The 20,107-nt window shown below is 46.2% G+C and overlaps 1 protein-coding gene across 1 annotated transcript in view; it reads right to left on the minus strand.

The window, feature by feature from the left end:
- Positions 1 to 20,107, minus strand: part of WIPF1 (WAS/WASL interacting protein family member 1) — a 130,446-nt gene that overhangs the window by 101,895 nt on the left and 8,444 nt on the right. The window lies entirely within an intron of this gene.

The following is a 20,107-nucleotide window of genomic DNA, read 5'->3' on the forward strand; positions in this document are numbered from 1 at the left end:
TTCTAACAGATCCAAAAAAAGAGCAGAAAATTAAAAGGATATAGAGGAACTCACACCACCAGCTTTCATTTAGAATATATCACAATTTTATCCCATCATTTTCTTTGATTTTTAAGACATTTTCCAAAGGAAAAATTTCCCACTTTTTTTTTTTAAGGATTCCAGGTCTGACATTAAAGTTAAGGAGTCCAACCAAGGATGTGATGTGAACATTAAGACACGAAAGGAAACCAGCATGTGGCCAACCCGTCCTGTTCTGCTGTGTTCTCTTATTTACCAGCAGTGTCAATCCAAAGCTACAGATGAGGGCATGGGGATTGCTGTGTTCAGGGCAGACTAGAACACTGTGGGGCTCCCAGCTCAGCTGGACTGAACATCAGTTCAACTTCAGCAACAGTTCAGTTCAGTGTGAAAAATCACCCAAAGAACAAAATGGCCAATTTTGACTAGTAACTAAAATGATCAGTAGAAATAAAACAGCTACTCATAACTTTAGCCCAGGCATCCAATCAATTACATACACACATTTACTGATGCCCCATGGAGACAGCTGAGGCACTGTTACATAACCCAGGATACGGTTGGATGATTTTTAAAAGCTCTGTAGATTTGCAGAAAGAAGAGAAAGAGTGCTAAATTTATAGCAGCTTGGTGGAACTTTGGATTGCTGCTTCTAATAATTACTGCTCTTTCAGAAATAAAAAGTATCGTTATATAAGAAACAGGATCTAAGCCAAGTATCTGTCTTTCACAAAAATCAAAAAGCAGAATGTCAAAAATATTTTCTAATAGTTTATACTGGACTAATGCTCTGATGTTTCTGAATGATCTCTTGTAGGTAAAATTATCGATGTATGTTTTGCAATGTATCATGTCTTTCAAAACTATCTCCAATTAATAAATCTTACATGGTAGAGAATGAAGAAGTAGGTTTAAGAAAAATCTGGTGGCCTAAATGTCACATGTTTAGAAAGAGAAGGATCAGTTCCCAGTGACTGCAAAGCTGCAGACACTAAGCAGGAGAAACGGATCCTTAAGCATAAACATAAACCTTCAGCATTTATTAAATGTTCTGTCGGTTGATGAAACTGAGCATCAGCCCCTTTTAAACACTGCTGAGAGACAGCAAAATCCAGACTTAAAAATGGGAACTATTTCCCACTCTTTTTTTTCCCCCTAGATAAGGGGGCTCTGTGAATAGATGCCACTTGGCTGCTCCCTGCGACCCAGCAACCCCAGAGAATGGAAAGCTTGTTCTCTAACTTTCCCTCTTCTGCGGAGTAACTTCTGGGGGGAGAGAGACTTGTGCTTTGACTATGGAGAGAGGGCAGGATATGCAGGCAGTGAAAATGAGCCAGCAACTCATTTTTACCTTCACGGTAAGAGAAGAGGCTGGCTTAAGAGCAATAGGGTTTCTCAAGAGAAGGGACCTGGGAGATTGTCATGGGGAAGGCAGTCATCTCAGACACAAAGAAAGAAGGGGTACTACGCTTGGTAGTAGGGAAGGGAACTCGTTTTCCTTACATGCCAGTTGCTAGACTGGGCTTGTTCACATGATTTTATTTACTAGGTAGTCAATAAGCGTTTATTGGGTGGGTAGATGAATGACAAAGGCAGGCAAGTCATATCCAAAAAGGACACGGGAGTCTGTAAATGGTATAGGTGGGGCTGGGATTCAGCAGAGCAAAGTGTGAAAACAAGGTGGGAAGGGCCATAACTGAGCCTTGGAGGGTTAGGGCAGGGTGTGGATAGCATGGGAAAGGAGGGAGGCAGATCTCCTAGCAAAGACTGTGTCCACACAGCTGACCCAAGTCCCACAAATGTCTGATCAAATGACTTAGAACCACAGGTAAGCCTATTAAATGCAACAAGTTCATGTACAATAAAATTGTGCAGAATCCCACAAGCACTCTACATCCTTGCAAAGGGCAAAACAGTGTGAGGCACCTTGGAAAAGTGCGAGGTTGTTCAAACCATGTTCTGTGGGGGCTCGGGGTTCCATGGATCCCCTCACAGAACACCACGCAAGACAGAGACACCCTCCTTTACCCAGAGAAGCTTGCCTCCTGCTTGAGAAAAACGAGTTCTCTGCTAGAAAATTCAAACGTACTGAAAACCACCAGTGCAGGACAAAGATTATGTGTGCTGCCCCTGTGACAAGGACCCTGGGATGTGATCTGAGTTGCAGCCCCGCTACTACTACCCCGCTGTGCGTCCTCAGACAAGTCATTGTGTAACCTTGAGCCTCTGCTTCAAAATGCAGAAAACAAAGGTGACACCTATCTTACACGGCCATTTGAGCATCTAGTGGGATAAACTATGCCAAAACACTTGGAAATTATTTCGGAGACACAGGTTTTAGGAAACATAAAATGTAAATTTTTTGTTTTAATAAAGAAATTTCTCAGTAAGTCAACAGGCACATTCTATGGAGGTCATTTTCTGTCTCCTATGTTTCTCTCAAAAAAATCCATAGCTGTCTAGAAGGAAAAGCTTTATTTAAAGAAAACAGTGCTCACCACAATTTCACTGACAGCCCCAAAAGCAGACAAGGTGATCTTACTCTCAAAATCTACCCTTGGGGTTTGGCTAATAAGTTGGTTCCGTTCTGTTCCGTTCCGTCGCTCAGTCGTGTCTGACTCTTTGCGACCCCGTGGCCTACCAGGCTTCTCCGTCCATGGGATTCTCCAGGCAAGAATACTGGAATGGGTTACCGTTTCCTTCTCCAGGGGATCTTCCTGACCCAGGGATCGAACCCGGGTCTCCCGCATTGGAGGCAGACGCTTTAACCTCTGAGCCAAAAGGTAAAACCCTCCACATTCTATTTCATGGCTTCAAAGACAGAACTTATACTTTTACTTGTGTACGGAAGACTGACATGGGATCAGAGTTTTAAAACTAGAAGGGACTTCCAGATCATCAACCTCTATTTTACAGATGAGAAAACAGTGAGCCCGGGATGGGAGATGACTCATCCAGGGTCACAGGAGCAACCCTGGGACTTGACCTCATATCCAACACTGTTCCATCAAGAAGTCCGACTAGTGGAAGGCTCCTGAAACCTGATTTCCCATCAATAGTGTATCTGTGTAAAGTTAGCTCAACTTCTCCATAATCTACTTGAACAGACTGCTCAGAAGGCACGCCAAGTGGTGGCATTTCTGCTGTGGCCTGGGGGTAGGGTAAACCACTTCCTGGTTTGCCCAGGACAGTCCACATTTATGCCTGTTGTCCCAGCATAATTATTAACTGTACTCCCTTGCCTCTCACAAGTATCTGGATTTGGATGGAGAATTATAAAGCACTCTTTGTGCTTTTCTGGGAGCAAGAGGGGGACTCAGGGTAGAACTGCTCTTTGGGAGCTTGGTGTGGTGGTTTGGAACCAAAAGAGACATGATAACTGTCTTCAAATATTGACAGGTCTGTCCTATGTTAATAAAATTAGACCATTCTGTGGCTACAAGGAATAGAGTATGGACCACCATGTGGAAACCACAGGGATGGGAATTCTTCAGTATAAAGAAGTATATACTCTAAAGGGTCTCCAGAGCCAACCTGCCTGAATCCAAATTCTGGTTCTACCATTTACTAGCTTTGTGGCCTCAAGGAAGTTGTGCTTTAGTTTCTCCATCAGTAAAATAAGAATAAAAAGAAAGCCAGGTCCATAGGAAGTGATTCATAAACACTTGCTCCTACTATTATTACTGATTGTTATTTGGCAGGTGGTGGATGTGCCCAGAGTGGAGGTTTTCACAGATGGACTCAGAAAGGACTGTGGGGCTCATCCTGAAGAGGGGTGAGCACCAGCTTAGCTGATGTTGGAGATGCTACCTTAACTTGGTGAACTCAACAGGTGTGCTCACTGCTTGAAGTCGAGTGTGTCAGCAGGGAGCGTCTGGTGAGGGCTGCACCCTGGGCTGACCACCCTGGAAGAGGACCTCGTTCAGGACCGTCAGGTGGTGGGAAGGAACAGCCATGCACACTGCATGCAGCAGTAGAATGTAGTGATTTGAGACCACGGGGCTATCAGACCATCCACTGTCAACCTGGGCTCAGCCACACACGCCAGCTGGGACTCTGGGAAAGTTACTGAACCTCTCAGTGCCTCAGTTTCCTCCACTGTAAAATGGGGATGATGACAGAGCCAATCTCAGAGGAGCCAGTGTGATACACGTTAAGCCCGGCACACAGCAAGTGCCTAATAGATGCTGCTACCGTGGCAGTGCTGCTGACCACTGAGGCTGACAGCTGGAGAGCAACTGAAGGAGGAGGGGACTGAAGGCAGGAGCGGTAAGAAGTCTGTCCAGGGTCTCACAGCCTAGTGAGCACCGCACTCTCTTCTCTGCCCAGCGCTCAGTCCAGCTCAGGGCAAGTCTGAGCCATCCTCTGAATCCCCAGGCACGGTCGGTCAGTTGGTGCTGGGACTGCCTGAACTCGGGCGGCAGACGTGGTGGGGGTGGGGGCAATGCATACAGCAGGGCCCGAGTGCAATGGGCAGAACTGAGGGCACCCTTCCCAACAAGTGGGGGTGAGTCCGGAGCCCCGAGGCCGGTGGAGATGGGATGGAAGCAGGAAAGATTTTACTGAAACACACATCAGGTGGTATCACTCCCTGGGCTAAAACCGTATGAGATTCGAGCCTTTAGAGTACCTGGCTGGGCCTGCATCTCTGACTTCATCCTCCCCCCTCTCCTCACAGCTCTCTTTCTTTCCCTGGGACCTGTCTAGCTCGTCCTCACCTCAAGGTCTTTGCACTGAAGCCTTGCCTGATGCATGCTTCTCCCCAGAGACTCAGTCTGGCTCCTTGTCATGCGTATCCCAACTCTCATAAAGTTCCCTGAACAGCTGGACCTCAGGGAGCGTTCCTACCATTCCATCCCATCAACCTGTCAGCCTTTTCCATAACCCTTATCACTACAAATTAATCTAAGTATTAATTAATTACTGAAGCATTCACTAGTCTATCTAAGTAGTTGCTTATTTGCTGTTTCTCCCTTCAAGAACACACATTCCACGGAAACCCCGCCTTCAGCAAGCTTCAACACTGAGTACAAATGAGAACAAACGTTTGGTAAGTGATGAGATGAAGCAAAAACAGGCTGCAGAGGAGTGAGGAGGTTTGCGGGTGACCGACCGGGAGAGGGGGGTCAACTGCATTGGTCATTGGGAGCCTGGGGTGTGGGTGGGTGTGGCTGCGGCTGTGTTAGAGATAAGAGGCCACCCTAGGTGGGGAAGGAGTCCCTGGTGAGAAAGGACAAGTGAACTGAACGGTCTTCATCTTCTCAGCAGAGCAGGAGGTGGCATCGCCCTGGCTGGCACAGGGCACCTTCCCGGCCCCGAGTTAACACTGCACACGGGCGTGGCAGGAACAGGCCTGCACTCAGGAACTCGTCTCCTGGAGCGTGGCTTCAGACTTTCAGCACCTGGTGGACAGGAGGTGGCTCGGCTGAAGTTCCCTGAGCAGTGCTGGAGAGGATCTAGCGCTTACAGAGATGGGCTTAAACATTCCTGATTATGGTTCTACAGAGAGGCTAAGGTTAGCTGCTTTAAAACAGGCAGGAAACTCCACAGGGGGTAAATATATGTGTGGAATTACAACCCTAGATTCTGAGCATCCTGAAACAGGGCGGCCAGGCATGTGAGGTTCCCAGAAGTGTTTCTTTCTTCGTGTCATGCTTGATTTCTGGTCCTCCGTGGCAACAATCCCAGATGAAGTAAACCAGAGCTGTAAACATCTCCCTCTGAAGGGGAAAAAGAGGGCTGCTCTGACAGGAAGGCTCCGTGCTTGGAGACCCAGCAAAAGCAACAAAAAAGGAGGAGGTCCCCACTAAGAGTTTCAGCATGCATCAGCCTACTGTCTTGATTTTGAGAGTTTTTTTCCAAAAAAAGTATCTGTGATAATTTTAGTGATAAAATTAGGAATTTAGTGATAAATTTAGGAAGTGATAACCTTAGACAGTTATGAGAATGTTGATGCAACAGTTTTAACAAGGATTGGTAAACATTCATAGAGCTTTAATTACTCAGATTTCATTTCTAGAAAGAATAACATTAATAGAATTAATATGCTTTACAGATTAATTTTTAAATGTTAACGTTGGTGGGGGATTAGGCAGCAGAGAAGTTAAGAGACAGATGGAAAGGGGAACAAAAAGCATTTCTGTATAAACATGTCCTTTTCAGTAACCTTCTTTCCCAAGAACTGAGGTTAAGGGTGGCGAGAAAGAAGAAGGAAATAAGGACCTTTAGGACCATTTATGGGGACCAGGACCACAGATGAGGTTTTCTCAGTAAGGTCATGTTCTAGGAAAAGTCGCTCTCCTAACCGCTCCTAACCAAAATTTAGGAGTAAATGCTCCGTGCCTCCAGTTTACAAGTAACAAGATCTACCACCCAATCGCTACCAAAACCCCCTACCAAAACCCCCGAGGAGCTCAGAAGAGGAACGTCAGTAAAGGGTTGCTTGGCAGAGAAGGAACTAATAAAACATTTTCCCCTTCAAAGCACTTGGCCAATGTCTCCCAATTCAACTTCACAGAGAATCTTGAAAGCAGCCATTAATAGTCCTCATTTTAACAGACCGGAGAGAAAGATTACAATAAATGTGGGAACAAAACTCTGGAATTTGCACTCCTCCCCAGCCTCCAGCCAGAAGCTTCCAGGGGGAAAAGGCAGGGGCCTTCAGCCTCGGGGGAGAAGCAGTGAGCTCAACCCTCACTTGATCTTTATCAAGATTTTATCTGTGGAATGCCCCAAAACCACTGGCACATCCCCAGACAGCAGGGAAAGGCAAATGGCGCGGGGGGATTTCAGACGTGAAAGCGCACATTCGTAAGAGAATGCACACAGGCTTTTTTCTTTCTCCACCTTCCACCGCCGCGCTCCTCTGTTTGAGTTGAGCTCAGCAGCACAAGTGCCTTGGATCATCTAGAAATTGCTTCCATATGTGGGCACAGGAAAGAATGTACTCATTGGCTGCCTGAGAAGGAAGCTCCGGGCAGCCTCTCCTTCCTGCCAGAAAACGTTCCCTGGGCTGCAGACAGCCACAGGGTGTTTGAGCTGAGGGAGACCAGGGGGAACATCTCCATCACCCCCCTCCGTAGCCCCCCAGTTGACCAACGAGGACACTGAGTGGCCCAGAGCCACACAGACGGGGGCAGAGCTGGAGTTAGAACCTGGGGCTCCAGGCCTGCCTTTTGTGTTTTGAATGCTCTTGTGCGTTTAGAGTTGATCTTACCCCCAAATTAAAAATAGGTATAAATAAAGGCTTTGCCCGCAATGCGGGAGACACAGGAGATGCGGGTCTGATCCCTGGGTCAGGAGGAACACAGGAGACTTGAGTTTGATCCCGAGGTCGGGAAGATCCCTGGGAGGAGGAAATGGCAACCTACTCCATTATTCTTGCCTGAAAAAACCCACAAACAGAGTAGACAGGCAGGGTGCAGTCCAAAGGGTCACGAAGAGCTGGATACGACAGAGAGACTACGCACACACCGGTGTAAACAGCTAGGCAAATTATCAAACCCAGATAGAGTTTGCAAGGTGGACCTGCCATCCTGTGAAGCCTTTCACACATCCAAGGTCCCAAGCCCACATCTAAGCTCCCGAGCCAAAGGGGTAGCCGTTCTTTGTGACTAGATCCCAGTTCCCAGTCAACCCGCACTATTCTCTCTGGGGTTGGGCCATGGAAAACTTGCAAAAATGTCACATATGAATAGCAATCACCCTGAGGTTGAATTTGTCCACTACTTTCCGGGATGTCTCCTCAGTCCAAGGTCTTCAGCTGAGGGACCTCATTTGGAGGGAAATCATCCTATCTGAGTATTTTTCTCAGGTCACCTGTCATCCTTCCCTCCCCTCTCCTCACACCCCTGCTTCCCTGCCTACTCCCCACTCCCCCACCCTTCGCCCCACAACTGCATGGAAGAAGGTCCTGTACCTAATTCAGTTAGCAGCTGGATGGCAGGTTGGGGTCCAGACCGCTAGGCCTCGCTGGGCACTGAGGGCCAGCCCGAGCGGCTAGACCCTAACAGTAAGTTCAGCTCAGAGAGCGCCAGGGAGCTCCTCTCACTCTGCTGTGGGACCCACACCAGGGTCTCCACGGCCCCTGATGGCTTCTCAGTCTTAATGCCCAGCTAGTCCAGAACTTCAGACACTTTATTTATGACCTGACACACAGTGATCTGCAAGCACCTTCCTGTCTCCAGAAACCTACCACCCAGGACGCGGGGTGATTCAAGCCTCAACCACATCCTCTTGAACTGCCCAACCTGAGTGGGTAAACTCAGCAGTTTCAGATGCTCAGGGGTGGGAAGTCAGAAAGCACTCCTGCCTGTGGTCCCTGCTCAGCCAGGGCCAGTCGCCCCTCACCACCGAGAAATCTCACCTCCAGGCGTGTCCCAAGGTCCACCTAGGGGACGCTCAGATGTACAAGTCAGGCAGACAAACCACAGCGTCTTAAAGGCTTGCCATGTGGAGAACCCAAAGCCCAGGGGGGGTTCAGCAGTTCTGCTCTTTAATTCCAACTTCTGGGGGACTTTCTTAATTGTCCTATCCCTTGTGATGCTCAAGTGTGTTAAAGTGCCCTACAAAAATGTTTTCTTTATACTATCAAAGATAATTAGAATTATGACTAGTTTAATTGCAAATATTAATTAGGTAATATGGTCTTTATTGGGTTTCCCTGGTTTGGTGACTCAGATGGTAGAGAATCTGACTTCAATGCAGGAGACCCGGGTTCTAGCCTTGGGTCAGGAAGATCCCCTGGAGAAGGGAATGGCAACCCACTTCAGTGAGGATGAGATGGTTGGATGGCATCACTGACTCGATGGACATGAGTTTGAGCAAGCTCAGGGAGTTGGTGATGGACAGGGAAGCCTGGCATGCTACAGTCCATGGGTCACAAAGAGTCGAACACGACAGAACTACTGAATTGAACTGATGGTCTTTATATCAAACATTTATTGAATACTTACTCTATGTGAGACACAAAACTAGAGATGTAGCACTGAACATACTCTTGCCTGAAATATGGCTCCTGCTTTTAGTGAACTCAGAATGAAGGGGCTTTGGCTACCATGGAGCATCCAGTTTACACTTCCATTTCACTGTAAATCTGTTAGAGCATGATGAGTGCACACTCATTCAACTGTGAGCACCCTTGCATGATGAATACAGTTTGTCTTATCTGTGCCAGGACAAGGCAGCAGGGACACTCAGTGTTCTCTGTACAAGCAGGAAAAAAACGCAGCTTCCTCTTCTTCCATCAACCATCGCCCCTCATCCCTTCCCTGGTTTTCCAGCTCCAACACCACCTCACTAACATCCAGGGATTGGAAGAGTGAGGAAAACCTCTTCGAGGACCACAAAGCCTGCGTTACTGCATCACCTTCTGCAGAGATCTGACCAGAGCAACAATGACAATTGGTTTCTACATGCCTGACACATTTTTGTTTAAATCAGTTATTTCTCAAACTGCAAGTTACTGCCTATTCTCTGGCAGTCAAATCGATATTAAATCAATTTGCAACCAGCTGCTGCTCCTTTTTATTAAAAAAAATATAATAAAAATATATTGCATTTGGTAAAGATGGGAATTGTTTTATGAAACTTTTGTTTCTATTATCCATCTATCTATCCATACTAGACATTCAAGAAGAATGCATTTCTTACTGTGGGTTATGGTCACAAAAGGTTTCAAAATGCTACTTTAGATAATGCTTCTTTATATGGAGTACTCCCTGTTCACAGAGATTCCTTTTCCAATACTGCCAGATGCAGTCTTCCCTTCACATCTGACATTCAAGGATCAGGGCACTCTAAGCACACTTCTTGTTGTTGGTTTTTGAACTCTAAATCACGTGTAGTCTCAAATTCCCAGACCCCAGAATCTACACAGTACAAGGCTGCTGCCTGTGGGCTCTGCCCCAAGACTGAGTTCTTCCGTGCGGCTCTCATGCCTTGGGTCCTTCTGAGGTGCCTCATGGGGGGAAAAGGAGGAACTCACTGGGCTGACTTACATGACCAGGTCCATTACAGCACACCCTGCCCTCCAGTTCCTCCTGGCAAGGAGGCCACTGAGGGTTTCATGAGAGTTCACGAGTTCATGTTGGAGCTGGGATGGTAAATTCAGAAGGAGGACCTGCTTATACCCGTGGGGGCTAGCCCACAGCAGTCCCCTCCGTACCTAGGGCCACACAGAGGGGGCCCGGAAGCCACCTTCCCACTCTGCACACCGTCCAGGTGTAAGGAGGGGTGAGGAACAGGAGGCGGCATACTGCACAGGCTCGGGAGACAGGACAGGAGGCGGCAGCTGCAGGCACAGCACACGCCACCAAAGCGGCCATCCCAACCAAGCACAAGGCACGGAGCCCACGGGTCTGGGCATCAGAACCCTCTACATTCGAATTCCAGCTCTGCCTCTAGTTTCTTGCTTAACTCTACAAAGGGTTCCGGCTCACATCAGTAAAATACAGAGATGCTACTGCCCTCTGACCTCTGGATTTGAGGTTGGAAAGGGCCTGTGGGAAGCAGTGCACCTTCCCACATCAGACTGCGCTTGAGAAAATGGAGTGGGTTCTATGTTACCTCCTCTCTCTGGAGAACTCTTCTATTCTGTTTCTATTTTCCCTGGACTGGAAAAGATGACAGCGCCACAGGGCCTGAAGGGAAGGGAGGGAATAAAGCAGCCTGCCCCTTGGCCTCCACGAGGAGGGGACCTTGGAGAACTGCTGCACCAGGTCTCTGCAGGGGCTGTGGAGAACACCCCTCAATTTTCCCCAGATGCTTTGGCTGAGGGTGTGAGCCCACTGACCAGGATTGAAATCACCACCTGGTGGCTCAGTGGTAAAGAATCCACCTGGCGACGCAGGAGACGTGGGTTCGATCCCTGGGTCAGGAAAATCCCCTGGAGGAGGAAGTAGCAACCCCACTCCAGCATTCTTGTCTGGAGAATCACCTGGAAAGAGGAGCCTGGTGGGCTACAGTCCATGGGTCACAAAGAGTTGGACAAGACTAACACATACGCAGGAATTTCAGCTTCCAGCCCAGTCTGGGCTTACTTTGAAGGACTGTAGCCCAGAGGTGGGGAAGGGAGCTCTGGATGCCCTTCCAGGCTTGGGTTTCTGCCTTTATCTTACTTCCCCCTCTGCATTCCTGCCTGTGGAGATCCCCAGGTCACTGCTCTGCAGTACAAAGGTGACTGGAGTCGTCCCCGTCCGCAGAAATGTCTGTTGAGCCCTGTGGTTGTGGCTGCAGACAGGGGCAGGACTGCCCAGCTGCTGGTGATACACAGGGCGCCCCAGGTGGGCCTCCGCAGGCTGCTGGAGCCTCTTCCAGGAAGGGCTGAACTTCTCCAACCCACCAGTAGAGTCGGCGCCCTGCAGCAGCAGGCCTCTCAGGCTCCAAGGCCAAAACGGCCAGAGCCTGGCTGAGGCCTGGCTGCCTGACAGCAGCAGGGCTTTGAAAAACATTCTTCATTATGGACCGAAAAGGGACCATTTCCTCTTCTCCCTCCTGCCCCTCACGGAACTCTGCTATAAACCGAGTCAGTGTGATTCCTTTACCTCCAAACAACTGCCTTGAGCACAGGGTGCTGGGGACCGCCTAGAAAGCAAAGGCTCGGCACTGCAAACTCCCCAGGAGCAGCTGCGCCTGGGAGCCTGCCTGGCCTTCTCCTCACCTGGGTTTACTGCGCGCTGTACCTGAAGGAGGTGTCCAGCTGCATCCCTTCCATCTGTAAGGCGATGATAACCTTGGCCCTGCCTCACAAAGAAACAGACCATTCTATGTTTCATATGTAATTTTCCAAGAAAATCATTTACAGAATATTGAATGCAATCTCAGGCAGGGGAGAGAGAACTGGACTGGAACTTGGTCCCAGGACTGGGTTCTTGCCTCAACTCTCTTACCAACTAGCCACTGGCCTTGAGAAAGTAACTTCTCTGGGGTTCTCATTCTAATGGAAAGTTAGGCAAAATGGTCTTCATCTTCACTTGGCTTCCCATGTCTAACACTCTGGGATTTTATGAGACGCTGCATTTTAGAGTTGAATATTATTCTCTTACCCCATGGGCTGAACGTCATTCCTTTATTCTTAAGAACATCGTGTCACTAGTCACCGATACTAGGCAGCATTTGCGACACTCTGGGAAGATTTTCTTCCTCACTAGAGACCGCTGAATTCTTAGGGGTCACTGAGAATGTATGGATGTGATGGGTGTCAGGTGGGTGATTCAGAGTAAAGTTCAGGTGGGACTCCGAACACCATGCAAAGAGCAGACCTTTCTGCTGATAGCTCAGCTGTTGGTCTTTGTTTTTCCTGGCTGTCCTTTTTGCAACGCATTGGTGACACTAATCCAGAAGTACGCGGAGAAACAGGAAGTCCACGTTACTTCCCCAGAACACTGTATCAGTGGTCAGCCATCTGCATGAAGAAAACTGGGGCCACCTAAGTCCTTTACTGTCGAATCTCCTTTACTGAAGAGGCAAGTGGGTATCGTGGCTCAGCACAGGCTCTGAAGCCAAATGGACTGGACAGACTCTTGCCTCTGCCACGTTAGATGTGAACTTGGGCAAGCTGGCTAACCTCAAATTCCTCATCTATAAAATGAAGATAATAGTGCCTGCCTCACAGGGTGGCTATGTGGACTCAGCGAGTTAATTCAGAGCACTAGGAACATTACCTGGTACACACTAAACAATATCTATGTTATTAGAGGCTGTTACTATTACTGCTTGTCTGAGCATCATTACTAGAAATCAGAAGCAGAATAATTCATTCCTGACTTCTGTGAGTGAACAAGAGAAGGCAGGCAGCCTCTAGTTTCTGCTTCCTAATGACTTCTTTCTAAGGGCAGTCACAGCCTTGTCCAACTCCCCATGTTTCCCTGCACTGATAGGGCCCCCACCCAGCAACCGTCTTAGGCCGGGAAGCTTCTCTCCCCGAAGAGGATCCAAACTTAGGATCCAGTCCCTTCACTCCCACTGCTGGGGCTTCTTCTCCCTTTAGCTCAGAAGCCACAGATCCTCTTCCTGCGGTCACTGGTGACCTCTGCACTCTCTCCACCACCAGAACTTCCTCCCACTTCCTCTCTCCCTCGGTATAGCTAAGCCTAGAGCTGAAGGGGACAAAGGGGAAGTTTTACTAGGGCATCTTCCCTTGGGCATCTGGGCTGGAACTCAGAAAGTTTCTTCTCCTCATCACAACCTTATCTGCAAATGGTGGTGGGGCTCCCTTGCTCACCAGTACTCAGGTTTGGCTTCCCAAGTAGACGTGTATGAGCTCATGGGTGCATGCTAAGTCACTTCAGTCGCGTCTAACTCCTTGTGACACTATGGACTATAGCCCACCAGGCTCCTCTGTCCATGGGATTCTTCAGGCAAGAATACTGGAGTGGGTTGCCATTTCCTCCTCCAGGGGGTCTTTCTGATCCAGGGATCAAACTCGTGTCTCCTGAGGCTCCTGAATTGCCGGTGGATTCTTTACTGCTGAGCCACCAGAGAAGCCCTCCCAAGTAGACAAGTTTGTCTAACCTCTCTGTAGAGCAAAAAGTTCACAGGGGCCCCATTTACCAGTGTGTCGGTCCAGGATCTTTCCATGCACAACTGAAGGCCCTGGAATGTCAGCACCAATCTCAAGAAGCAAGAGCAGTGTGCAGTTTCTTGGGTGCCAGCCAAGATGATCTGCCTCTGAGCCAAAACAGCAATGTGTTGCTCCTCAGACCAGGCGTAAGAAACACAAGCAAAAGACTCAACCAGCAGTGATCACAACCGCCAATCAAAGGCCACTGCAGAACTCCCAAGGCAAAGCCCCACACGGGCATTTTTCTCCACCCCCCGGGGAATCCCCACCATCAAGGGGCACACCCGAAGCACACACTTACATTCACCTGCAGACAATGCTTGGTCTGAGACTATACAAAGGGCACATGACTGAGCAATAGCCTCTGCCTTCTGAGAAGCTGCAAAGGTTGATGTGTACAAAACTCAGCAATACGTATGTTTTCCCAGCAACGTTCAGAATCGGTACTTCCTGGTTCTATCTGAAGTGTTCTTTATAAGGGGTAAGCCAAAGACGTGTGTGTGTGTGCATGCACCTGTGGGTGGCAGATGGTGAGGACACGTGGTTTCAGGGTTGGGACCACGTGTGCACTAATAAGAATAAGGGTGCGTATAATGGATGAGTGTAGGCACATGTGAGCGAGTGTGATTTTCACTGGATTTAAGAAAAACAAGATCTGCCAGACACACCTGGACTTATCTGGCTCATATCCCACTCCCACAAATAACATTACAAGATAATCTAATGGTCTTTTTCTAAGAATAAAATAAAATTTGAGTATAAATGAAGAACCCGATGAGTTACACATAATACAGTCACCCTATTTTAGCTAATGAGAAATATGACATCTATTTCTCTCCCTTATTTATCAAATGCTTAGTCAAAAACAGGTAAAGCAACATTTCAGACTTAAACCGAATCTCCAACTGATGAGTTAAACTGTTAACAAGTGCACTGTTTAGCAGCACCTTATCTGGAGACGTCAGGTGTATGCCCATCCCAGGCACTGCCGGCATCCTAGCCTCACCCTTCTCCCCATTCTTACAAATTCCTTTACTCTTTGCACAGGGCTTTATTGCTGTCAAGGTCATATGATGACTAGGCAACAAAGCTGGGATTATAAAGCAAGTGGTAAACGCCTAGTCTGTGGCTCCTACAGCTTTTTCCATTTTACTGCTCTACCTTTAGCAGAGGATTCAGTGCAAAACCAAGTAAGTACATAAGCTAGTTGATATCAGGTCTTAACATGGAAGTGACTTGACATTCAAGAGTCTATCTCTGAGGATGAGGGACATCCAAGAACAGGGGCAGAGTGAAAGTGAAGGTAGGGCAGTGGGGACCCATCCCCTCAGGCAACAGCATATGGGAGCCCCAAGAAGATGAGTGTTTGCAAATCCCCAAACTGTGATCAGTGCCCAGTTCCCCCCGGGCACCACCTTCCCTCACTGTCACTTTGGCTAAAACCTAATGCATTTCCCTACCAAGACCAAGCAGGTACCCAGAACCCAGTCCAGCCTTAGGACTCTGGCTAGTTGGGGGCCAGTGGATTTCTAGCCTTGAGAAAGACCTGTGTTTTTGAGAAGTAGAGAGTTCAGAGTCCTGTAGGACGGGGCCAGCCCTGCAGACTCAGGGTCTAGAGATCTTTCTGTTCTTATCAGACTTCATACCGGACTGCACTGAAGTCCGCCTTAACTGTGAGAAGCTTATGGACGAGGTTGCATTCTTTGAGCTCACTCAGCTCCTGTGGACCTTTGGACTCTGCAAAAGGACACACATTCTGAGGAATTACTCTGGCTATGCTATGCCAGGACTTCAGCGTCAGTCTCACTGGGGACCATGTGTTTCTCCCTAAGGCAGCAAGGCTCCCTCCAGGTAGACATGCCAGTGAGCCCATCTGGTCTGTGGTCATTTCCCAGCAGGAGGCCCTTGGCTTATTTTGGCCCTGACAGTTTGGCAGGAGATACAAACTTATCTTTCCGGGGACACTGATCTGGACAATTCCACCTCATTCAAGAGACACAGCTCTCAGAGGGTCCAACTCTGATGTGTTCTTTCCTAAACAGGACGTCCCTTCATGAAGTTCCCTAGCCTTTAAAACACTCACATTAAAAAGACAGCAACAATTTATTACGGCAGACATCAAGGCTCACAAGGTTTCTTAATTTTCAGTTCCAATGTCTGCTGCCCAGACACAATCTTTTTGCCATCTGTGTCAGGTTAGTTACAAAGCACTGTTATTATTCTGGGCTACACAATGTTGGCCCGACCTCATCGAATACAAGAAATTTTGCGGATTGATTTAGCTATTCTGTTCATATAAACGAATCCAGTTGTACAGCTGTTTCTGATTAGTCAATGTACTGCTGGAGTTATATACAAATAATTTTATAATGAACTCAGCAACTACAAGGACAGGAGCAGTGGAATTGAGCCTCACCTCCCAGAAAAACAAGCAGGAGCATAAAAGCAGGGGCTTTCACTCACACTCCAGGTCTAAATTCCTATCTACAGTGATTCACTTTTTCCTCTTGATGTAATTCAGCATAACTTATAACTAATGCTCTCAAAGAATGCTTGTTTTCAGACTTTAAGAGTCAAGAGGGAAACACAGTTAGTTGTGCAAGCTTAAAACTCCTTTAAAATTTCCCATCTTTGCATTTTATAAGTTTCCATTTTTCCTGTTAAAACATTTATAGTTCCTGAGACAATTTCTTACATAATATATTTCAAAAAGAGAAAACTGGAATCAAAAGATCTATATTTACTCTGTTATATGCAGATATCAAGTTTTGTTTCATTTCAATACAGAACAATTAAGCTCGGTGAGTTTAGGCTGAAGCTTCTCTTCTCCAGGTCTAGAAGACAGACTATATGCACCTTAGAAACTTAAGGAAAAGATAGGGCATGAATAATTCAAACGAATGGAATTTTTTTTTTAAGTGACAAGTGCTCCCAAAAGAAATAATGTGAAACAAAACAGGAAAAAGAGATTATAAAGTTTATACTTCTAAAATGAATTACATTGGTAAGGATGTGGGGAAGCAGATATTTTCAAATAGTTTTAGTAAGACTGAATTACTACAGCTTTTAGCAAGTAATACCACTTTAGTGACTCTGACAGAAATCAAAGCTTCTGTTCAGAACACACGGATGTACAGGGAAGAACTGTAGTAGCATAAAACTTGAAACAATTTGAATGGTTAAATTATGGAATATTAATCAGCCATAATATAAACGGATTTTTAATTTGGAAGGAACGTCTATGATGTTCTGTTATGTGAAAAAAACTCTTGTGGATATCAAAAAAGATATCTTCACCTTCATGTTTATAGTAGCATTATCTACAATAGCCAATATAAGGAAACAACTTAAGTGTCCATCAATGGATGAATGGATACAGACAATCTCTGTCTTACACACACATAACTGGAATATTATTCAGCCAAGAGAGAGAAGGAAATCCTTCCACTTGTGAAAACATGGATGAATCCTGAAGGCATTATGCTAAGTGAAACAACTCCAAAAAAGACAGATACTGTATCTCACTTAAATGTGGAAACTGGAACAAGCTGAACTTGTAGAAACGGAGTAGAATGAAGGTTACCAGGGCTGCTGCGGGGAGGGAGGAAGAGAACTGTGACATGCTGGTTCAAGGTTATGAAGCTGCAGTGAGAAGATGAGTAACTTCTAGGGATCTAAAGAACAGGATTGTGAGATAGTTAACACTTCTTTAAATACTTGAAAGTCGCTAAAAGACTAGATCTTAAATGATTTCAACATTAAAAAAGATGATAATTTCATGACATGATGGAGGTATTAGCAAACTTATGGTGGTAATATATTACAAGACATGAGTGAATCAAATCAATGCGCTGAATACCTCAAACTTATACGATGTTATATGTCAATTATGATGTGAGAGTTGGACTGTGAAGAAAGCTGATCGCCGAAGAATCGATGCTTTTGAACTGTGGTGTTGGAGAAGACTCTTGAGAGTCCCTTATACTGCAAGGAGATCCAACCAGTCCATTCTAAAGGAGATCAATCCTGGATGTTCATTGGAGGGACTGATGCTAAAGCTGAAACTCCAATACTTTGGCCACCTCATGTGACGAGTTGACTCACTGGAAAAGACTCTGATGCTGGGAAAGGTTGGGGGCGGGAGGAGAAGGGGACGACGGAGAATGAGATGGCTGGCTGGCATCATCGACTCTGTGGACGTGAGTTTGAGTGTACTCCAGGAGTTGGTGATGGACAGGGAGGCCTGGAGTGCTGTGATTCATGGGGTCGCGGAGAGTCGGACACGACTGAGTGACTGAACTGAACTGAACTGAACTGATACCATAATTAAAAAATCATGTAGCCTAATGTGTATAATGTTTCTATTCTTAATAGAAAGATATATTTACATATATGTTTGTATATAGTTTTATAAGCAAAGAGAAAAAGAGGGGCATATCCCAAATTTATAATATCAATTACCTCGAGTGGTTAGATTTGAGAGACATAGGAGAAAACTTTTTCTTTGTATACTGCTTTCTCATTTATCTTATGTCAAGCATGTAATACTTTAATAATCTCAACACGGTAAAAACTATAATTTATTTTTTAAGTGATAAGAAACACATTTTCAGCAAAAACAAGGAAGCAAAGACCGAATTATAAATACTTAGCACCTGACTCGGAGAAGGCAATGGCAAGCCACTCCAGTACTCTTGCCTAGAAAATCCCATGGATGGAGCAGCCTGGTGGGCTGCAGTCCATGGGGTCGCTAGGGGTCGGACACGACTGAGCGACTTCACTTTCACTTTTCACTTTCACACACTGGAGAAGGAAATGGCAACCCACTCCAGTGTTCTTGCCTGGAGAATCCCAGGGACAGGGGAGCCTGGTGGGCTTCCGTCTATGGGGTCACACAGAGTCGGACACGACTGAAGCGACTTAGCAGCAGCAGCAGCAGCAGCAGCACCTGACTTGGTGGTTAACAAAAGGGACGTGTTTCATCACAGTGGAGATGCTGTATACAATAACCCGGAACAGATAGGGACGCTACAGTGAAAACAGTGCCATAATAACTCCTGTACAGCCCTCTAACCAACTTGAGAACTGTTTTTGCTTTTTGTTCTCCCAGTTCCTCACCAAAGGGAGCAGATTAAGGGGGAAGGTTTATAATATTTAATAAATAAGGTTCTAGCTCCAACAGCTTTGTAAAGTATCATGCAAAGTAAAGTAATTCCCAATTTTAACAATGATTTAACTTTTTATTTTGTCTCAAATGACATGTGAGGCTTTTTTTTTTTTTAAACAGTGCTAAAACTCTAGGGAAAAGAACAATGTGGAATTTGACTCACAAAATCTGAGATTATCTAAACTGATGCTTTGGGTTATATCTTACCATCAATCCCCAACCTTTCTGGCACCAGAGACCAGTTTTGTGGAAGATAATTTTTCCACAGACCAGGGGAGGGGGGCAGGTAGGAGATGATTTGGGGATGTACTTTATTTCTATCATTATTACATCAGCTACACCTCAGATCATTAGGCATTAGACTCCAGAGGTTGAGGAAAAAGTGAAAGTCGCTCAGTCGTGTCCCCGACTCTTTGCGACCCCATGGACTATACAGGCCAGCATACTGGAGTGGGTAGCCTTTCCCTTCTCCAGGGGATCTTCCCAACCCAGGCATCAAACCCAGGTCTCCCGCATTGCAGGCGGATTCTTTACCAGCTGAGTTACAAGACAAGTAGAGGTTGGGGACCCCTGTCTAAAACTATGCATGATGATCCAATTCTGGCTTTCAAAGAAAAGGCACTGCTAAAGTAAATCACTACTTTTGAAAGATTTTCTTTAAAAAGACCTCAACTCTTTTGCTTTTTTCTAGTTCCTGAATTTTTGAGTTAGAAATTTCAGTACCATCTGAAAACTCAACTTAGTGTCCCTTAGCCTGCCTTATGGGACTTGGGAAAGATAACTGGTTTTGTCTTTTATCCTTCCTGCCTCCCCCCTTTTCTCCCCATCCATCACCCTAGTCTTTCTGAAAGTCCCTCCCACAGCACATATATGTTCTGCTTACATTATATAAGCCTCTTCAAGAACAGCCCATTTCTTTCCCCTTTTATCTTGGGCTGATCTGACTGCCTCCACTCTTTAAATATCCATCCCCATAACACAAAGCTATTGTGGTTAAGACACTGATCTCACTGTTTACATTTTTTGAAAAAAATAACTAGGGTACATGTTTTCTCAAGATATTTTCCAAAGTCTAAAGGTTCTCTGCTTTCAAAATCTATTCCCCTATGCCTAAGGGGAAAAAAAGTTTCCCAGTTTCCTGAAACATTATGTGTTAACATATTCAACACTTTAAAATGACATCATTCTAAGATGTAGCCAGATTTCTTTCTTGGTCCTTCCCAGGCCTAAATCTTCAGTCAAGAGATCTTATCTCCTGCTTATGTCTATAGAAAAATGCTTGGGAAGTTTCAGAAATGGGCTGGGTGACACACAAGTAGTTGAAGAGCTAGAAATTCAACTAACTGCTCATTTGGTCT

This window comes from Moschus berezovskii, chromosome 2 (genome assembly GCF_049115385.1).
Source record: "Moschus berezovskii isolate FMDL1 chromosome 2, NW_MosBer_1.0, whole genome shotgun sequence".
Lineage (NCBI taxonomy): Eukaryota > Metazoa > Chordata > Mammalia > Artiodactyla > Moschidae > Moschus > Moschus berezovskii.